The 21,374-nt window shown below is 41.0% G+C and overlaps 1 long non-coding RNA gene and 1 pseudogene across 3 annotated transcripts; both read right to left on the bottom strand.

The window, feature by feature from the left end:
* Positions 1 to 8,726: 8,726 nt before the first annotated feature.
* On the bottom strand, positions 8,727 to 9,456 carry LOC150064688 (nuclear nucleic acid-binding protein C1D pseudogene; annotated as a pseudogene).
* Positions 9,457 to 15,624: 6,168 nt separating this feature from the next.
* LOC150064687 (uncharacterized) lies at positions 15,625 to 19,917 on the bottom strand. 3 transcript variants are annotated; one of them, XR_016535183.1, is made up of 3 exons: positions 19,831 to 19,917; positions 17,590 to 17,708; positions 15,625 to 16,023 (listed from the first exon to the last, which is right to left on the bottom strand). It is a non-coding gene; the product is annotated as an uncharacterized LOC150064687 (long non-coding RNA). The 3 variants fall into 3 exon arrangements; XR_016535182.1 differs by having other exon boundaries at positions 19,612 to 19,915; XR_016535184.1 differs by having other exon boundaries at positions 17,590 to 17,705; positions 19,612 to 19,915.
* Between the last annotated feature and the right edge of the window lie 1,457 nt (positions 19,918 to 21,374).

The following is a 21,374-nucleotide window of genomic DNA, read 5'->3' as shown; positions in this document are numbered from 1 at the left end:
TCACTCCCCACCCAATCTTCCCCTCACTATCCTTCATTTTGTAAAAAATATATGTACGAGTCTCAGTTTCTTGATTTAATTTTATTATCAGGGTGATTATAGACGGGTTACAGTTACGTTCGTAACTCCTTGAATAGCATTACTCCTTCTCAGGACTGTACATTGGATTCTTGACTGCATTTCCCCACTGTCTCCTCTTCATTTGTCTAAGGCTTCACTTTCAAGCTTAAATCATATAAGACTTATTGCTTACTGATCTACGGAAGAAAAAAACTGCAGATTATCAGAGTATCCACTTTTTTAAGAATCAGTATTAGCCTGTATTTCACTTTTATACAGCCAGGTCACGCAAGGGTGACATCTATGTGTCGTGACTTCCAGATTCTGTGAAGACAGAAAACTAGGAAGAAGGGCACGTGCTGGCTGGAGCGGCTCAGCCCTGAGGCTGTGCCCAGATCCCCTGGCAGCATTGGCCTCTGTGAGCACATCAGACCTACGAGGAGGACTCACAGGAAACAGCCAGCACCGCAGCGTTTTTGGTTGTTTGGAGAGCTACCAAATGAGACAGGGGTATCCTGCCTCCATGGGATGCTCCAGCCATGTACTTTTATTTGACAAGCATTGTTAGGTGAAATCAATAGATTCAACTCAGAAATGTCCCAGGTCCGGGGACTCTGATTACATGTAACAGTCATCCTGCAGGCTTTTGAACTTGATTGTTCTTGCAAGAAGCAAAGAATGAGAAGCTGTAGTATTGGTGCTGCTTCCGGACTTTGTGCATACGCTGATTACTTTGCTGACCATTTTAAGACTATAGTTCACATAATTGCTAGACCCATGGTGATCTATGATGCAGTTATACAAAATAACCCTCTGTTGGGGAAAAGATCTCTGTGCAAGGGACAGGCAGGAAAACAAGGTAACTTGGAAATATAATAAATAGCTTTTTAAAAAACAAACCATTAGAGCTCTAGCCTTGAGAAAGTCCAAGGACAGTGCTCAGGCCCTGAGCTCAAGCCCAGGACTGGCAATAAATAAATAAATAAATAAATAAATAAATAAATAAATAAATAAATAAAATAAAAAACAAACCATTTGGAAAAATTATTTTAAAAAATAAAATGTGATGGTGATTCATCCTAAACACAATTCCCTTTAAAAGAAATTTTAGAGGATTTATTTTGTTAATGTTATATACAAAAAGAGCTCAGGCTTCCGTGTCATTTTGTCCAGGAAACCATCTACCTCTCCAGAAGCATCCATGCTGAGATTTGTGGAAGCCTGTGATTATGGCTCTCTACTTATGCTTGATATATCAGACAAGATTGGTTTTGCTTTCCTTGAGATACTCATACATTTGCTTTTTGTTAGCAGTAGCAGTTAGAGTCCCCTTAACAAGTGCACAGGCTCAGATTCATTGATATCTCTGTGGACTTCACAAAAGTCTCATATATGAAAGATCTAGAATTCAGTCTATTTCTCCCCATCCACAATCTGTACCAGGTCCTGGATTCTGTGACCTGGAAGTCAGCCCGCAGTCACGATATCCCCGGAATCCTTTCAATATTCCTCTAACAAATCACATTTATTGTCCACCTTAAGTCTTTATTATCTCTCACAGATACGTCCTTGGTATTTTCATTGGAGTTGTCTTTGTCAGAAAGACAAATTCACTTTTTAAATAAACTCAAACAAAGTGGCAAAAGGAGACAGAAGTCTTGTTTAATCAGAGAGCTCAAGGGTCCTGTGAGAGCCAGTTTAATGAGGAAGAAATAAAGCCACTTCCCACCAATAAAAGCCCTGCCACCCAGGCCTGAGTTTGGCCAAAAGATACCCCAGCCTTCTATAGAAACCTCAAACAGCACCCTAGGAGCATGCTGTGTCTGTCCTCATTTATGACAGCTACCCTTCATCTCATGGCAGAAGACACTACACATACAGGCTCCCCACAGGTAGTTGTATGTGCTGGCAGAGTGCTAATTAGTAGACCGCCATGGATTTTAGAGTCCTCAAAAGCCAGCTACCTTTCTGAGAATCAGTGCCCATCAGTCTTTCACCTTTATCTGATGTTTTTCACTCAAAAGTAAGATGCAGAGCAGTGGCAAATTAAGGGAATGAGATTCTAAACCCCCACCAGATTCTGTCCAGGCAGGTGACTCTCTTTATTGTCCTATGCAACTAGAAAAATGTACACTGTTAACTAATTGGGCAGATGCTATCGCAACTGCAGATTGTAATGAGTACAGCTGGGAATAGATTACACTTGGTTGGTGTATGGTTTAAAAAAAAAGTCCTGAAGGTCTTGCAAGAAGAAAGGGCTCCAGATTCTTAGTTAGCAATCCTCACCTATTGCAAGTCACATAAGCACAGTGACTCAAGGAGGCAAAAAGAATGCTCTGTGAGCCTGTTGTGCTGTTGTTTCCTAAAACAGGTCATCACGTGCTTTATCTGGAGGCTTCACTGGACCTGTTCAGTGCGTGGCACATCCAAAAGAGGGATTCTAGAGAACGTGCTCAGAGCCAGCCATTCTGTGAGCTTCCTTATGGGGAAGCATGAGAAGCCAGGCTGCACTGTCCATGGCTGCTCAAGGCACAACGCCCACTGTCCCAGGCCTACCACAGTGCCTGGAGTCTGAAGAGGGCTTGATAATGTTCCAGGTGCATATTTGTTAGGCATCTACATTTTCTCTTATGTTACATCTCATGTTGGAATTGGGAAAGTATTAATCCCCAAATCAGAAATATTAGATAAGTTTTTTGTAGCTTGGCTTTCCATTTTCCTCAGAGACTTTTTTTCTAAGAGTTGACGCTCAGTTTAGCATGCCCAACTGTTGTCATCTCTGAGATAATGGTTCTCAAATAACACGTTAGTACACAATTATTTCTTATCATAGAATGAAACGAGGGATGTATTAACATATACTAACAGTGCATTACAACATTTGAGGTTGAGGATTCAAATCAAGTTAATTGCTTAAAAATGTAATGACAGAAAACCTACATTAGTAACAGCACTTTTACATAATTTTCTGTATTTAAAATATTAAGATAGCAGATTAATCTAAGAAAAAACATCACAAATATAATATTCATGAAGACCCAACATCGGATTAACTACCTATGGTCACTAAAATGGGTTTCAACAGAATTAGATCTGTATTCTATTCAACATCCAAAGAAAAATCTAGAGGTAATATAAAGAAGTTTTAGGAGTATCACTGGTAGAATTTATCCTGTAAGAGCTACAAAAACAGAAACCCTGAGTCACAGAAGAGATGAGATGTAGTTTCTATACCAACTAGAAGGGCAAGAAAACCAATTGTTACAAGACCCAATCTTTAGAAGGAACCCAAGCAATGTTTGTTTCCCTTGACTGAAAACCAGTGATACTGTACTCTACATTATGTGCATATGAGACTAGGCCAAAAAAGAAAGGAGCGGCTGCCACAGAATGGGCCGAGCTCATCTGGTCATCCAACGAAGATCGAACTGAAAGAGACTAATTTTTTGTGCCAATCCTGGATCTTGAACTCAGGGCTTGGATTCTCTCCCTAAATTTATTTTGCTAAAGGTTACTACTCTAACACTTGAGCCACAGCCCCACTCCTATCTTTTTTTTGATACTTGGAGGTAAGGGTCATATGGACTTTCCTGTCTGGGATGGTTTAAAATCACCATCTTCAGATCTCAGCCCCTGATTAGCTAGGATCACAGTTGAGAAAATATCTAGTTGGTTTTGTGTTATTTTCCCTCAGTTTCTATCAGGAATATTTTCCATTCTACCACCAACTAGCATCACATTTGTTTCTTGCTCCAAGGCCTGCACATTTCTATCTTCTCTTCTGGAATAATTATCTTGAGTCCAATGAAGCTCTAATTTAGACAACATCCATAGCCAGCATTTCTTCCTCCCGTGAGCTGGTGCTCAAGTCCTGGCCTCTTGTGATCACTTGTGCCTTTGCTAGCTCTGTAAGCAGCTCCTTGGTTTGTTTCTATTTCTCTGCGGCAGCAGCAGTGCTTCCTTGGTCAGCCTCAGTCCCAGTACCATGAGCACACGCTGGCTGTGACAGGGAAGACCTCTCTCCCATATGAGAATTATGTCTGCTCCTTTTCTTCCTCTGAAGTTCTCTTTTTCATTGGTTTAACAATCAAAGATCAGCCTTAAACTTAATGAGCCTTTTATTCAATGTAAGTTATGTTTGACTTCACAAGATTCAGATTAATAAAATAAGTGTAATAATTTTCTACTCCTGTGTTTACTTAGGTGATTATTTCAACAAGGACTACTCTTGCACAGGAGACTTGAACTTCATTTGACAAATTGACCTCAAGGATCTTTTGCTTTGTAGTTTGTTATTATTTTAGGCTGCAGAATGATCTATATAATTTCATCAATGAGTTATTAGGATTTTTCTATAGTACATTTTATAGGAGTTTTAAGGAGATGTCTCAGAATCACAGTTACTTTTCATTTGCTTCCTTCCCCTCGTTCTCAAGGCTTGTGTAGAAATGTCTTCTTTTCGATCGTTGTTAGAAAGGTGATGTAGAGAGGGGTTACAGCTATATAAGTCAGTAGATGGAGAGGGTCACAAAGGCACAATAGCTATGATCATCTAAAACGATGTTTACTGAAATGAACAGGAAGATATGGAAACCAGAAGTCTCTTTTGATATTTTGCTTTATTTTCCCTTTGTTGCTGTTTTTGTTGTCAATAGAAACTTCTCAGGATCAAACGTGTTGAAGAGATTTAAATCTCGATCTCGAATGAATCTGCACATTATCCTGCTGACACTTGGAAGCCAGAGTCCAGCCCTGCAAGTCCTCCTGCAGAACTTCCCACAACCTTGTGGAGAAGGGGGAGGCCCCTCCTAGCCCCAGGCAACCCCAGCCATGGAAGGGGCTCTGCATCCCCTGAGCGTCCTGGTGGGTTGCAGGTTGCAGGTAGAGCTCCTGCGGAAGTGGCTGCTACAGAGACAGCGGGCCAGCCTTGAAGGGCTTCCAGAAATAAGTGGAGGGGTAGACATTCCACCACCAACACCGCGGGAGTTGTCAGGTCCTTGTGCACACAGCCCAACGAATGTCCCCTGAAACAGTGCTGTGCACTGTGGTTTTAACCACAGCCCACAGGCTCCTGAACAAGTACATGTAAATTCTTATCGTCTCTTACAATTCCAGAAGGGCTTCACTTCTAAAACGGATGATATTTCAAGAAAATAAAGCCATCTGATTTGCTAGCACTTGTGAAGTGAATGGGAATGGCACGGCAACCTAAACGCAGATCAGTTTTTTGGGGGGTGATTTAGCAATGAAACAGGGATCCAATAACTTCACTTACAGGAAACGCTGCAGTCTTTCAGTAATCACAGCATTTGGAAAGCACCTAACTTCCCACAGGAAGGACTGTGATGGCCAGGGGAAGATCACAGAGTCCTTCAGGAATGAAGACTCCCACCAGCTGGATGCCTCCAGAGAGGACAAGGAGTCTTCCACTTCCCTCTCCCTCCCCCTCTCCCTCCCTCCTTCCCTTCCTCTCACCCCTCCCACCCACATATACATAATCATAAAATGGTCATGCTCACTGCAATAGATGCAAACTGAGTATTGATTTTAATCAAACTACATTGAATGTACTTCCTTTGTACAACAAGTCTACACTAAGATATGAATAAGGGAGAAATAAGAAAATGAGTAGAAGAAAGGAAAAATTAAGAAAGAGAAGGTAATTGGGAAATTCAAACTTTCACTGCCTGGTTGATGGCAGTAGAACATACTCTTCATTCACTCTTCCTCTAGTCATTCTTGGCAGGGAATTTATGAAAACCTTTTCTCTCATCCACTCATGGTTCACTCAGACACCATTTTTTGCAGCCTTTACTTAATTTTCATTCTTATTGGTAACTATCCAAATATTCACTCTGTTGCAAGGGTGATAAGCTAATCACACCAGAAGATCCGGTTCAACTTTACTGTCAGTGATGTGACAGAATGGACACAGGGCAGTGCCCAGCCCACCGAGGGTAAGAAGAGGCCGGCTTTAGAGGGAGTTCTATTGTCACTGAGAGGAGGAGCTAGGACTGGGGAGTCAGCTGTAATCCAGGCCCCGGTGATGTCACTGCAAGGAGCTGGTCCTGGGGTGTCCATGGCTGGCCCCTAGTAGCGGAGGAGACGAAAGCCTGTACGGCCATAGACCTAACTGAGTGAATACCGCCAAGGCGGAACTCCTGTTTATTTCCTTGCCAAGCAGTTGGAAGTGACTGTTTTCCAGCCCACCCTGCATAATCCCGCAATGCAGGGGAACTGGGTTGTTTCTAACAATGGACACTAAAAAAGAGGAGCTCCTGGAAGTGGGATTCTGAATAGTTTACTGTGAAGAAGATTGTCTACCCCAGAAGCAGCTGCCTTCTAATGATAGGAAATGTATTGCTTCTTCATAGTATGTTCAAGTCTTTCTTCCATTTTAACAATTGTGAAAGAAAAATAATCCCATGGCACTTGGAGTATGCAAATGACGGTCCATTTCCATACAAAATCAATTATAATTAAATTAATCATGCTTCTGCCTTGGTCTGATTCATTATTATGAAAGGTAAGTTTTTAGACAATTTCAAATTAATTCTACAATGCAGTTTTGGCCTCTAGCTGTTGCCCTAAAAACAAGAGTAGCCGGTGGCGGTGATTAAAATGCATTTGATTGGGAAGCTGCCAGACCAGCATCTTCATGGAAGTAAGAGGAAATGAAATAATTTGGCATTTCCATGGGCCAAATTCAAATGCAGCAACATTCCTTAAAAAATCTGTCCAAGATCTGCTGACATGTGTGTGGTCAGATGTTCAAGAAATTTGATCCAGCATCCATTTTCCAGAGGCCAAGTGTGAAATCTCTCAGCTTCCAACAGCACACAATTCCATGCAACAACAGAGGCCAGCATATGCATGACTTCCACTAATTGGCAACGAGCTGAAACGTTAATGATCATCTTGGATCCTCACTTTTGTTTTTTGTTACTTGAATGTGGGTGGGAGTCAAACGAGGTCACATTTGCAAAGCTCTGTACCATTACTACCTGAGTGCAAAGGTGCAGTTGTCTGGCATCTCATCCTTGGGCTCTCCTCTCAAACGCCAAAATCAGATCTAGTTACTCTCCTAATCAACATTCCTTTCACCTTGGCTCCAGCTCAATCTGATATGACTCCATATACAGCCTTCTTCCTCTCTGGAACCATCTCTGCACATATCCTTCTCGCTGCCTACTGTCCATGCATACATGCCTCTGTCAGCACAGCTCTCCTCCATGACATCCTTCCCTCTGCCATGTCCCCTGCATCCTTCCAGAAGATCACCAGGTTCCTCCTTCCCGGTGCAGTGTGTCTGGCTGCTCCTCTGCAGAGGCTGCTGGCCACACGGGCTGTCCCAGAGGGCTCTTCCACCCGGAGGTCTGGTTTCTCAGCAGGCCCCATCTAAGGCTCTCTCACACATGACCGATGGAGGCAGCTCAGAGTCCCCCTCAACTCCTTCATGCTTCCCCACCTTGTCTGCACCCCAATTGGAAGCTAGACCATCTCATGCATTTTCTCTGTATATAGCTAATTTGATGATGAAGCAAGACATTCTTTATCATACAAGACATAAATGAAAGAAGATAATGCATTGCTTATGTTTTGATCAGTATATTTATGAACCACAAAATTAAATTCTATGATCCGAATCGATATAGGAGACTATTTTCGAAATGAGTGAAAGGAACTGGATCTTTCTGTGAGTTCAGCGTTTCTAGGCGTCTTTACCTCCTTGCTGCTTGTAGGGCTGGATTTGTGGACCAATAACAGCAAGGCTCAGACTGGAGCAATGTCACTTTCCAGTCTTACACCACGGGCAAGTTTCTTAATTAAATGCAATGAACCTCAGACCCCTGAAACATAATGATAACTGTATCGAGTGCATAGAGCTTTGAATGAGAATAAAATGAGTGGATACAAACCCTGAAGGCCTTCAAATTGCACAGTAAGGGAGCCTGCATGGTGTAATGCTCAAGTCTTCCACCAGGGGGCCAGGCACAGCTGCCTTACCACCATAACAGACTGGACGGAAAAAAGTCCCTCAAACGGATGGTTATTTGAATATAAGTGAAGAATATCTAAAACTTTACATTCTGTTCTTTTTTAATGTGTTCATTCATTGGAAAAAGTTCACAATGATTTTTTATCTATATGAAATAAATTTCTATTTCTATCTATTTCTTTTTCTATTTCTTTTTTTTTTTTTTTTGGTCACACAGCATTTACCATCTTTATTGCTCAATATTGGATCAAAACATGCCCCCTGGGAGAGACAGAAAGAAGGGGTGCCATTGTCTAAAAAGAAATGTACACGGTATCTATGTAACTGTAATGCCTCTGCACATCACTTTTATAATAAGAAAAACATTAAAAATAAAACACAACTTTCTGAACTATAAGAATCCATTTTATATTTTCAAGGCAACATGCCAAGAATTCAAGAACAACCTTAAAGTTTTAACTTCATACTCTGAATATGAAGAAAGCAATTCCTAAAATTAAAAAAAGCATGATGAGTTAACTACACAAAAAAGTGGATATTTCGGTCACTTCATTCCTTCTTCAAATCAATAACAAGAGACATTCTTATATCTTATACATACAAAGAGCATATTCCACAAGGCCACATTATTTAAAATAACACATATGTTTACAATGAACATTCACCTTAAATTTCACAGTTACTGACAAGATGGTAAGTCCAAGATTACCTAAATAAGTGTCATAGTGAAAGAAGTGGTAAAGCTATAGAACTGTCTCACAATGTTAAAACTTGATGATATTCTACAGGAAACCCTAGTCTTTCTCAGGGAAAAATAAATTCAGCATTATACATTTAAAGTGTAAATACATTTGAATTTATAGGTTTGAAGTCAGAATACACATGAATTTTTAAAGGAACACATTTAAACAACATACTCATTACTCTTGTGAAAACAATAAAAATGATGTACTTTTTGAATATGTATACAATAAAACCCCAAAGTTAATTTTTGCTTTTTCCTTTAGTAGCAACTTTTGACAGTTTTTTAGATTTTGGTTCCCAGAGGGCATTTTCAACAAATCTTGAAGCTGCACCTTTGTCTAGCTTGGCAGATTTTTTCTTGTCTGATATTTCCTTGACTCTGTTCATGTACACTCGGATTCTTTCCAATTCTTGTTTTACTGGATGTTCTTTAGGATTAACTCCTTGAGTAGCCAAATAAACCCAAAACATTGAGTTTAATGTGTATGCAGAAACTAAATCCACTTTTGCTTGTAACAACTCATTTCTAGAAACAGACATCATGGTCTTCAGCATCTCATCCACAGCACCAATGGAGTTTCTACTGGATAGTCTTCATTAATTTCTTCACTTGCCATTATGATCAACTCAGCGGCTTGGAACGCTGTCTTCCGGAAGACCTCTTTTTCTATTTCTATCTATTTTTATCTATATGAAATAAATGTATCTATATGAAATAAATTTCATATCTGTTAATAAGGTTTCTATACTATTAAACAAGCAGAAGCCAGGCACAGTGGCTCCTAGCTACTCAGGAAGCTGAGATCTTAGGATTGCAGTTCAAAATCAGCCTTGGCACTAAAGACTGTGAGACTCTTATCTCCAATTAACCACTAGAAAACTGGAAGTGGGGCTGTGGCTCAGGGGTAGGGCACTAGCCTTGACCTAAAGAGCTCAGGGACAGCATCCAGGCCCAGAGTTCAAGCCCCACGACCCACCAAAAAAAAAGGGGGGGGAGGGGGAAGAAAGAAAACAAAACAGAAAGGAAAGATTTGAAAATGAACCCTTCACAATACAAAAAGACAACAAACACCAAAAGCACATCAACATATATATATTTGCTATAGTTCATGTGCTCTAGAATATATATATTTGCTATAGTTCTTGTGGTCTAGGACTTGATACCTTTCAGTTTGTATTTTATTGAGTGATATAATTCCTCTCGTAATCTAGGAAACTGGTAATAACATAAAAATGACTTCTCTTAATTTTATGAGCTCTATAACAACATGCAGAGTAAAAATTAATCTGGACTCATTCTGTATGAAAAAAGCATAGGACACATGACCTCGGAATAATTCAGTTCCCTTCAGAGCCCTCATTCTCTGTATCTGAAACAGCACACATCAAACACCTGCCTGCACAGCCTAATGCATTTATGGAAAGTATTGATTGAAATAATTCTGAGAAAGATGTGTGAAAACTTCAAACCACCGAGGGAAGCCCAAAGCTCTGTCAGGAAGCTGAGCTTACAACAATGTATTCACCTTTAAAGCTCTGTGGTGACTGACAGTATTCAAAGCATCAACACAGTTCAAAGCTTGCAAAACTACAAGAGAAGGTTACTTCTGCTGGGCTATTGGCTTTTTGGAATACACACTTACACGGGATAGTAGATACATTTGTGGACTTTTCTTTTTGACCTCTCCCTTATTTACTGACACATCAATGCTGTTGCATCAGCTCAGCCCATAGCCCATCCCCACTGAGGAGAACAGCAGCACAGCCTGAGATGGAAGACAGCGTGGCACAGCCTCTCCAGACCCGGAGGGCATCCCTGGGTGTCTGGGCCATGTTGTGACATGCGCCAAAGACCACACCATAAGTCAGAATTTCCCCAGACAAGTTAGTAGGAGCCAAAAGTCAGTTCGGACACAGGCAGAAGCAGGCAGCGCAGCATAATCAAAAGCTACTGTTTAGCGACATCACAGAGGACTGACTTACTACGCAAAGCAAAAGCAAAGCCAAGGTGAACTAAAGGGTTTTGTGGGAAAGCAGGCAGACTTAGAAATGAGCACTGTGCTGGAAGTCCCAAGACTCCAGGCTTTTGATTCCTGTTAGTAGAGGTGTGTTAACTCTCAGAAACCCAGGCTGTGTGACATCAGCTCCACCCACAAGGCAGGTGGCATTCTGGAGTTGGATTGGTCAAATTGGCCCTGGGACTTTCTGTGAACCCCTTGGCTCCAGTCAGTAGCACGCTATTGGATGTCACAAGGCGTCCTGTCAATGCATCAAAAGGCTCTGGTTCTTATCGACATCCACGCTCTGGTTCTTCCATTAGATTTCCCAGTTCCCCACCTAGCTCATGTCCACGGGGTGTCAGCATGTCCCCCAGCACAGCCGAGGTACTGGAATGTGGATTCCTATGTAGCAATAACAGGAAGGAGCAGGAACCTTGAAAAGACAGGGCTTGCACAGATGTGTTCATCGCCACACTCTTCACAATAGCCAAGAGATGGAAACTACCCAGATGCCCCACTACAGATGGACACATACATATATACAATGGAATTCTACATAGCCAACAGACAAGATAAAATAATGGCATTCGCTGGGAAGTGAATGGAACTAGAGCAAATCATGCTGAGTGAGATAAGTCAAGACCAAAGGAACAAAAGACACATGGCTTCCTTGATATGTGGATATTAGATCCAAACAATACAAGAGCTATGACTTAATACTTGAGTACTTAAAGTCATTGACATGAACTTAGAGATATAAATGTATCTATATAGATACATATAGACACATAGGTCTATGATAGATATATATTCTATAGACATATATTGATCTGTTTTACTATATAGATCAATATGTATCTATAACATACAAAGTCTCAGCTTAATTTTAACTATGTTCTTAAATTTATGTGTCAGTGATTGCATATAGAATTTTTTTCTTGAATACTTGACTATGGAACATGACATTTGAAATATGATGTAAAAACTCGATTTTAATAAAAAGTTTGAATTTTTTTTAAGAAAGGCAGGGCCTACAGTCACTAGAGCACAGCCTGAGAGGTAGTTGTGGAGAGCCTGACTCTGAGCCAGGCCTTCTGTGCTTTCCTGCTGGGCTGGGACCTCCCACACTGTCACAGGCCACCCCCATTCTTCAGTGACAACTTGTGCCATCCAGAGCTTGTGCAAAACAAACCTTTGTCTTTATTAAGTGGCCCTGCCTTGGGCATGTCATTATAGTGAGGGAACTCTGACTAATGCAGAAGAGTATGTCCTTTGTTTGGCACATGCAGATTGTCCCTTTTTTTCCCATTGAGATTTTTCTTCTGTTTAGAAACTTGGACTTACCAGACAAATTGGAAATGGTTAGTGGGGCAGGAGTGGATGTCTGTGCCTCAGAATTACTTGGCAGGTCAGCACTGGAGAGGACTATTTGACGAGGAGCCTCTCCTCCAAGCCATCACCGGTAAAATGCGGCCATCTCCACCACATGACATCATTTATCACCTGCCAAAAACATGCTTCAGTCAAAACAAGTGTCTTTCTTCCCTGTGGAGAATGTCTTTCACTGTTGGACAGGAACAAAATGAATATTCATTTGGTGAATTTGAAACTACAAAATGAACAGAAAATTGGCAAATGTAATGATATGCACGTCAGCAGTCATCATCAACAAGGATGCTCATTTTTGATGTCTTACTGTCAAAGAAAATGTACAGTCTACTTTAGGGTGTCCTCTGTATGGCACAGTTTTCGTTCTGTCATTCTACAAGTCTTTCAAACCAGGGAAATTTTGAGTTGTAACTCAGCCAAATTCAGAAGTCCTGATTTAATAATGTGCTATCAAAGCTAGGATTGCTAGACAAATGGCTCACAAATCAAAATTGACAAGTAGCTATTTTATCCATGAGGTATCATTAAATATTCAGAATTGAGTTCTTGATGTAAATACATTTAAGTCACATGAATTAAGGAAAATTTCTGATAACTGAAAAGCAAATTGCATATGATTTGAATATTATCATATAACATTTTCATCTAATTTTTTGGAATACTGTAATTTCACAGAGATGTATTACATTGCAAAGAATAGATTGAAATTGTATAGTAAGAGAGTCAGGCACTTGTGGTTCATGCCTAGAATCTGGCTATTCCGAAGACTGAGATATGAGGATCATGGTTCAAAGCCAGACTGGGTTGGGTAGTCTGGCAGTGGATCCCAGACAAGTAAACTGGTATTTTTTTGCCAGTCCTGGGTCTTGAACTCAGGGTCTGAGCACTGTCCTTGGGCTTTCTCAAGGCTAGAGCTCTACCACTTGAGCCACAGCACCACTTCCAGCTTTTTTCTATGTACATGGTACCAAGGAATTGAACCCAGGATTTCATACATGCGAGGCAAGCACTGTACCACTAGGCCAGCCCCTAAGCTGGCATTTTTTATGATGACACAAAGCAATGGTGGATCGTCAGTCCAGACGTTAGCATGGGACTGTGTTAGCAGCCACACATTTCCACTGGGCAAATCCAAGTTCTGAAAGGTGTACTTAACCGTGCCCTTGATGAAGCACCAAAACTCATTAAACCTCAACCTCTTGGCACTCATTCATTTTTTTAAAAGATATTTTGTGTTGTAGGGAGAGATGCAATAATTACCTCAAGACAAATCACGCATGGGAATATTTGACTTGCAAATTTTATTAGCCAGTTTTCCTATTGAACACCCTTCCCATGTGAAAGAATGGCAAACCGTGGTTATTCAAACACAGATGGCTAGCAAATATTTGCCTATAAATGAAAACTGTAAGCTGTCAGCACCAAAGGAAATGGTTGATAATACCAGCTTTCTGTATTTCCAGACTTTATCAGCTAAAATCTGAGCTTCTCAATGAAACATCACAGTTTTGAAAAACTTATATCTACCACTATGATACTTGGAAATATTATGTGATATTTCTTATGGAATTGAAGGTCACATCAACACATGTTAAGGTATGGTGAAGTAAACTTTTAATTTGTTTTGTGTACATTAACCGTGCTCTAACTTGCATTGGCTAGTCCTTCACCAGCATTTTAGTAGTAAGGACTAGAGATTATGAATTCTTATCCATGAGAGCACTTAGGAGTCGACACTTGTATTGGGGCTGTGTACAGCCACACAATGACTAGCAAATCATTGCATTTCAGAGAAGTCAATAACTGAGAAATATAAAATAACAGCATCCAGTCATCTATAGAAAGTGAACTAGACTAATATCCCCCTCCTCCCATGGACAGAAGGTACAAGAGTAACAAATGAGAGTATGCTGAGGGTTGGGAATGTGATCATGAATGCGTATCAATTTCACATCTGCAGTTACAATGGACGTGAATACCACCCTGCTAATATAATTCCTAGTGGCCTTGAATTCATTGCCAGAATGGTTTAAATTTAAGCAAAGGTGAATTCTAGGCTTTAATTTATTCATTTTGATCAGTAAACCGGCTTCAGGGTAGATTCAAATGTTTACAAAGTTTGCATAACTAGGAATTCCACTTGGAATCCCTAGTATTTCATTTGGTTAAAACTACAGATCCTACAGATGAGAATCAAGGACGTCCACCTGTGAAAAAGTAGAATTCTAAGAAAAAATTACCTCACCAGTACACCCACAATGCTCACAGCCCGCTCCAGGAACACATGGCGTACTGGCCCAATTCCATCGTATCTTCCCCACTGCTTTTCCTTTTCATCTTGCAGAGGAATCCCCAGGTATAACTCACCCACTCAGGAGATTCCCCACAGTCCTCACCGCTGCACCCTCCTGATAAACTGTGTTTCCTGAGCTCTGAGCACCCATCCACCTTAGCTTTCTTTCAGCATTATAAGGGGACTTTCATGCCCTTGACCACATTGGTGACTCCCAGGAAAGGATGGTTTTCCTTTGGACATTTCACTGTGTTACTGATTGTCAGTTTGAGTGCTGGAGTTTAAGGTGTGTGTGTATCCGTGTGTGTGTGTGTGTGTGTGTGTGTGAGAGAGAGAGAGAGAGAGAGAGAGAGAGAGAGAGAGAGAGAGAGAGAGAGAGAGAGAGAGAGAGAGAGAGACAGAAAGAGAGAGGACGAGAAAGAGGAAGGAGACGTGGATGCTGGAGAAACTGGTTTTGTCTTTTGAACATATTCATCATATAATACCATAAATTTCTTCTCCTACTTCCTTATGAGTATAGAAATATGTATATATAACCTATATTTGTATATCAATATATTATAATATAAACATATATTCCGATATAAATACCATATACATGTATATGATATATAAATTTTACATAAATATAATTACATATGACTATGTAATCTATGTCCTATATCATATATTCATTCTATATTTACAAATATGCATATATTATATACATAATTTTGATAACCCCTTTTAGCATTGTGTTAATTTGGGGTATTTATTGTTACAATATTAAGACTTCGTTCTTCAACATTTGTTTCTTTTAGGAGCACATGCCTATTTTCTATGCCTTAAAGCACTTGTACATCCTCTGGCATATTGAGACCCACAATGTTGATTGCTACAACCCCTGGTTGTTGGTAGCTTCCCGGTTCCTCTTATCCTGCAGATGAAACTCCAGTGCTCCCATTCCCGCAGTGTGGCTTTCTACCTCCTCTCCAGCAGCCTCTACCACTAGCCTCTGACCTCTGACCCTGACCAGCCATGTCACCTCTGCTCTCCACCAGCCACCTACAGGAAAGAAGTTCAGACGACATTTATTCCAGTGCACCATATTTTATTTGGGCCAGATAAAATTTAGAGAAAATCAATCAACAAAGCTTCTAGATATGTTTTAATTATGTAAATTTAATGTAAACCAATGACCATGGTAGTTTTAGGAATGTTCTCCACCCTCTGGCCCCAGAGCTTAGCTAGTGCAGTTTTCATGGTGTGACCTGGGAAGAATCTTCACAGAGGGTCTGTTCATGGCGGTGGTAATACCACGAGCAGGATTTCAGCTTTGTGTTTATTCCCTGGGTGAATAGCTCTGTCAGAAATGGGGAAGCTTATTTTTAAAATCGTACTTAAAGATCTGAGAGTGACAAAAACAATTTGTGAAAATTATCCAGGAATAGAAGTCCTCTTCATCTATCCGCAGGTGTGTGCATATACACGCTCATCCATTTGTGCTTCTAAATCCCTTTTGAGGGGGGAGGTGGTGATTCAGGAGTAGATGGCGAGCCCTAGAAACAGGGGATTTTCTTGTCAGGATGAAGCATGGCTAGAGAGTCCTAGGAGTCTTCAAAGTTCTAAATGGATTTTTTAAAGACAATGAATGGGTTGTATTTTAAGTTGACTATGTGAGGATGTTCTGGGAAAGCTGAGTTCATACTCATGGGAGGATAGCGAACAGAGAAGAAAGTTTCAGTGAGCTTAGATTCCACTACGTGGCATTTACCCAATCGTCCAGAAACAAGGACATACTAAATCCACCAGCACAATGATGTTCATTGCAGCACTATTCACCATAGCAAAGATATGGAACCAACCCAGATGTCCCTCAGTTGATGAGTGGATCAACAAGATGTGGTATTTATACAGAATGGAATTCTATGCTGCTGTCAGAAAGAACAACATCACCCCATTTGTAAGGAAATGGAAAGACTTAGAAAAAATCATATTAAGTGAAGTAAGCCAGACTCAAAGGAACTTAGGCTCAATGGTTTTCCTCATTTGTCATAATCAGTAGAAACCCTGGGCTCTCCTAGCAGAGATTTGTAATAGAACAAAACCTAGATACATAAGGCTATATAGTATGACGCTAAATGAATGGACCTCCAGGATATAAAAACAAAAGCCACATATTGAGTGATTGTTGTCCTTAATGTACTATGTTATCTCTCATCTCTTTTGCTGTCCCTTGGTAATCTCATACTGTTACAATATTTCACTTTTTTATCTGATATATTGTATATATGTGTATTTGGTTATTTGAAATTGGATAGGAAAGGGGGGAAAACAAGATGAGGGGTGGGGGTGGCGGGAGGGAAATGGGGACCAAGACATGTGTGAAGTAATGCCCCTTCTATCCGGTGACTATAATGTAACCCTTCTATGAATTACAAAACAATACAAGAAAAAAGTGGAAAAAAAGAAAGTAAGGAAAAGAAAATCTTCCCATAGGGGTAAGCACTCAGAGAGAAGAGTGTTCCAGTGAGCTTAGAAATATCTTCCCATAGGAGGTAAGCAGTGTGGCAGCTGTGGGCTAGGACACGGGCCTGTTCTGACTGCTTCAGACTAGGAAAGCTGTGTGATATGCATTGTCAGTCTATTTCCTTGATGTAGAACAAGGCAGCGGGATGAGAATAGCACCTGTATTTCTAAGATCTTAACTCCTTTTACACTAGTACATCCACATAGGATGCATTGAAGAAAAGGGGGAGCCAGTGCTGAGATCAGACTTTCTTCAAGTCCTATGACTTAAATGGAATCGCATCCTAGCACACTGGGTAACATTTTCATGGGATCATCTAGATTGGTGTTTAGGTAACACCTGGGTATGGCAGCCCTGCCAAGTCAATTTGCAAAATCACCACAAGCAGCATGGAGTGAGTAATGATAAAGACCACATGCACCCATAGAGCAAGAGCGTGGTAGAGACAGAGATAGAGACATTCAGAGAGGGAGAAATAGAGGTAGATAAAAGGAAAGAGAGGAGAGGGAGAGAGAGAGAGAAAATATTCTTAGACCCATTTAGTCATGCCTGCAGACCTGTGTCTGGGATGGTGTGGAGAAATCTTCTGTCTCACCTTAGACTCATTTCTTATGGGTTCTCTCCAGGAGATGGAGCCTTTCAGCTGCTCAAGTGAACGAATCTCTCACCCATGTTTCTCCAAGTCCTTCTTTTGCTGTACTCAGGCCTTCCCTGCTGTGAACATGCACATAACACAAGCACAATTACAGCAAAACAAAGGTTCTACCATCGAGGAACTACCCCTGTGTTGATCTGCACACCCATGTCCTAGCTCACAATTTTACAACAAGGTTTTACCCTTTTGTGGTTATAAAACAAATTTGTTCCCCTCAGTGTTTGTATTTCACTTGGGTGCTTTTTTTTTTTTGTCCTTCGGCTTAATCTCAGGGCCTGGGAATTGTCCCTGAGCACTTTTGCACAAAGGAAGCATTCTACCTCTTGACTACTTGATCCACTTCAGCTTTTGTGGTGGTTCATTGGAGAAAAGAGTCTCCTGGACTTTCCTACCTGGGCTGGCTCCGAACCATGATCCTCAGATTTCAGCCTCCTGAGTAGCTAGGATTAAAGGTGTGAACCACCAGTGCTCAGTTACTTCGGTGCTTTTTGTTAATGGGAAATGGTCAGATTTCATCATAGGAACATTGTGAAAGAAAAGTAGAAGGGTTTCAGAACTGGAGAGTCGTGACGTAGTGATTACTACACCCCTTCTCCTTCTCTCTCTCCTGAGGACATTTCAAGTCACATGTGTGCATATGCACAAACTCACTCTGTCGCTCACTGTCTCTCTCTCTCTCTGTCTCTCTCTCTCTCACACACACACACATACAAATCATGACAAAAACATGACAAATATTATTTTATTGATATAGTAGTCTTAAAATAGTAACAGTTTACTGACTACTATAACTACAGACATTAAAAAAGCAAAATAGCTATAAGGAAATTATTTTCTCCCTGTTGTTTTAAAGAAAAATTAGTGAAGAGTCTAAAATAATTCCTGAAGTAAATTTGCACTTATGCCAAAAATTAGTAAGATCTGCCTCTCAGTAGATAGGTTTTGAGATGAGTAGACTGACTGACTTTACATTTTTTTTTTGTAGGAATGTGAGTGAGTACTGACCACTGAAGCATCAAATGGAGGTCATTTTTACCTGAAGTATCCACTTTGGCAGTTAACAGCTTTCACATTAACTGGGTGATCAGAACATTTTTTCCTTAATGTGGTCTTGGTTATCAGCCTTTATGAGGATTCAAAGGATTATGAATACATACTTTATGTTTAATATCTTAAATCACCAACAAAATATGCCACCAAAATTTTATTCTGCATGCCATAGTCAATAGGAATAATCATTTTTTGTATTCAAATAAGTTAAATGCTGCTTTCCTATCTGCAAACATCAGGAATCAGAGACAAATAAGCTGTTGCAGTTACCATACTATCTGGCACTCCCTCTCTGCCAAGATTCATATCTGAAGATTAAGGAAGAAGAATGTGGAACAGCCAAGAGGACGAGTTTTGGGCCTTGGCATAATTAAAAATGAACAAATTAAGAAATTTGTGAATGTTAACGGAGAAACAGTCACTGAAAAGAAATCAAATGTATGTCTTGCCATGGAGAAGTTATATCTTTTCAGTGTCTAAATCACAGAAATGACATTTCACAAGTGTTTGTCACTGACTAGACACGAAACTTGGAGGCTTGCCAAGTTATCTGACGTAGGCACCGAGAACAGAAATAATCTTCAACCCTGCATTTTAAAAATAAATTTGTTGTCCCTATGAAATTTTATACCAGCCTGGCGCTGTTGCACTTCTTGTTGGGTCACGGCTGGTGTCCCAACTGATGGTTTTCTCTTCATGATGTTCTTGCTCACCTCAGCTTCTTTCTTTGAAGTCTGGATAGCAGATTCCCTCTGAAACTACTCAGAAATCCCTCTGGGGTAGCCCAGATCTCTGAGACGGTTTGTACTGTCACATAATGACTGTTAGAATGGAGACTGCTGTTCTGGCTCTGTTGCCTTGCAGGCATGTGGACCAGGCAGGACCCCCAGTGACTCTGAGTCTACGACCCACCTGCTGGAGTCCGGGCAGAAGATCGGAGCCCAGAGCGGCTGGAAGACAGCCTTGAGTTTCTGATCCTCTAGAAAGGATGACAGCGCTAAAGTGTCCCAGCCAAAGTGATCAATGATACGCCAGGAAGTGTCCCGCTTGCTTTTCTTTAATGAGCTATTAAGGAAAGTTTTTTTGAATGTTTTCCCCACAAAGCTATGATCCCCAGGTGAAGAGACAGACCTGCTCACTGCAGTGTCACCACTGCATGTTCCACACATGCATGAAAACTCTAGGGGCTGCCCTGGAACTGCTGCACTTTCCTTATAAACTGATGGAAGAAAGAGAAACCTCTCTGCTAGTGTTCCGAGGGCAAGGACTCAATAATGGTAGAATGCTGATAGTGTCACCAATATGAGCCATGCCATTCTAATCCCCTGGCATGCTACTTGACAATTCAAAATCCGCAGTGGAACAGACTGAGCGAGGCATCTCTAGTCCGTGGATGGGAGGTTTCTCATGTAGAGTGCACACCCCACATGGAGCTGAGCTGAGGGGCAGTGATGGGCTTGGGCCACGGTTAACCTTAGACATGGATTTTCACGGGCTTCTCTGGCCAGGTGGACTTGGAAGCTCAATTTTCTGGTTGTCAATTTCATATATCTAGGGGGACAGGTATGAGCCCGTGTGCCCAGCTATTGGGTGGAAAGGGGACCTCAACTCCCCCACCCCTAAACTGTTGTCATAACACAACCTCTCCCATCTCGCTAAGGTCAGATGTGAACCACTGGTGCGCAGCTTATTTTGTCCTTTTGCCAGTGAAGTATATTTTAGTGGACATGGAAGTCTATGTTGTCATTTACATTGTCAAAAAGCCAGGCCTGGTGCCTCACGCCTGTAATCCTAGCTACTCAGGGGATCCTATCTACTGAGATCTGAGGATTGAGGTTCAAAGCCAGCCAGGGCCAAGAGGCTCTTATCTCCAGTTAATCACTAGAAAATGGGAAGTGGGGCTCGGCTCAAGAGCCAGGGACAGCACCCTGAGCCTTGAGCTAAAGAGCTCAGAGATAGTGCCCAGGCCAGAGTTCAAGCCCCCTGACCCCCCTGCCGAAGAAGTGGAAGATTTTTTTTTTAACTTGAGAAGTCTGTGAAACTTCCCTTCCTCTTTAAAGATTTGTGAATTATTTTTCTCTGATAGCTCTTATGATTGTATTGCTATCTCAAATATTAAGAAATATTATCCTGAATGAGTGTTTTCATTTTCGCGAATGCTGAAACTTTTTCTTTTTCTTTTCTTTAAAAAATTTTGCTATAGGCTGGGAGTTGGGCCTAGTGGTAGAGTGCTTGCCTAGTATGCACATAGACCTAAATTCGATTCTTTGGTACCACATACATAGAAAAAAGCTGGAAGTGGCACTGAGGCTCAAGTGGTAGAGCGCTAGCCTTGAGAAAGTCCAAGGACAGTGCTCAGGCCCTGAGCTCAAGCCCAGGACTGGCAAAAAAAATTCTTTTTGTTATCTTTATGTAGTTGTACAAAGGAGTGGCTATTTAACAAAGAAGTTGATAATTACAGTGCATCTTGATCAACGCTAACCCATTCAACCCATCTCTTTCCTACGCACCTTTCCTCTCACTATTCTTAATTTTGTAGGGTGTACATTGCAATCTTGTCTGCATCGCCCCCTCTTCTTTTCTTCATTCATCTGTCCCTTTCTCCTGACCTTAACCTCATTCTTTCAAGCCCCCTCTTCTTGGAGTTTTATTTTGCTGATTTTTGAATTTTGTCT

Source organism: Megascapheus bottae, chromosome 4 (assembly GCF_031878675.1).
Source record: "Megascapheus bottae isolate mThoBot1 chromosome 4, mThoBot2.hap1, whole genome shotgun sequence".
NCBI classification, from domain to species: domain Eukaryota; kingdom Metazoa; phylum Chordata; class Mammalia; order Rodentia; family Geomyidae; genus Megascapheus; species Megascapheus bottae.
The sequence above is the reverse complement of the archived record's forward strand: the minus strand, read 5'-3'. Positions and strand labels throughout refer to the sequence as shown.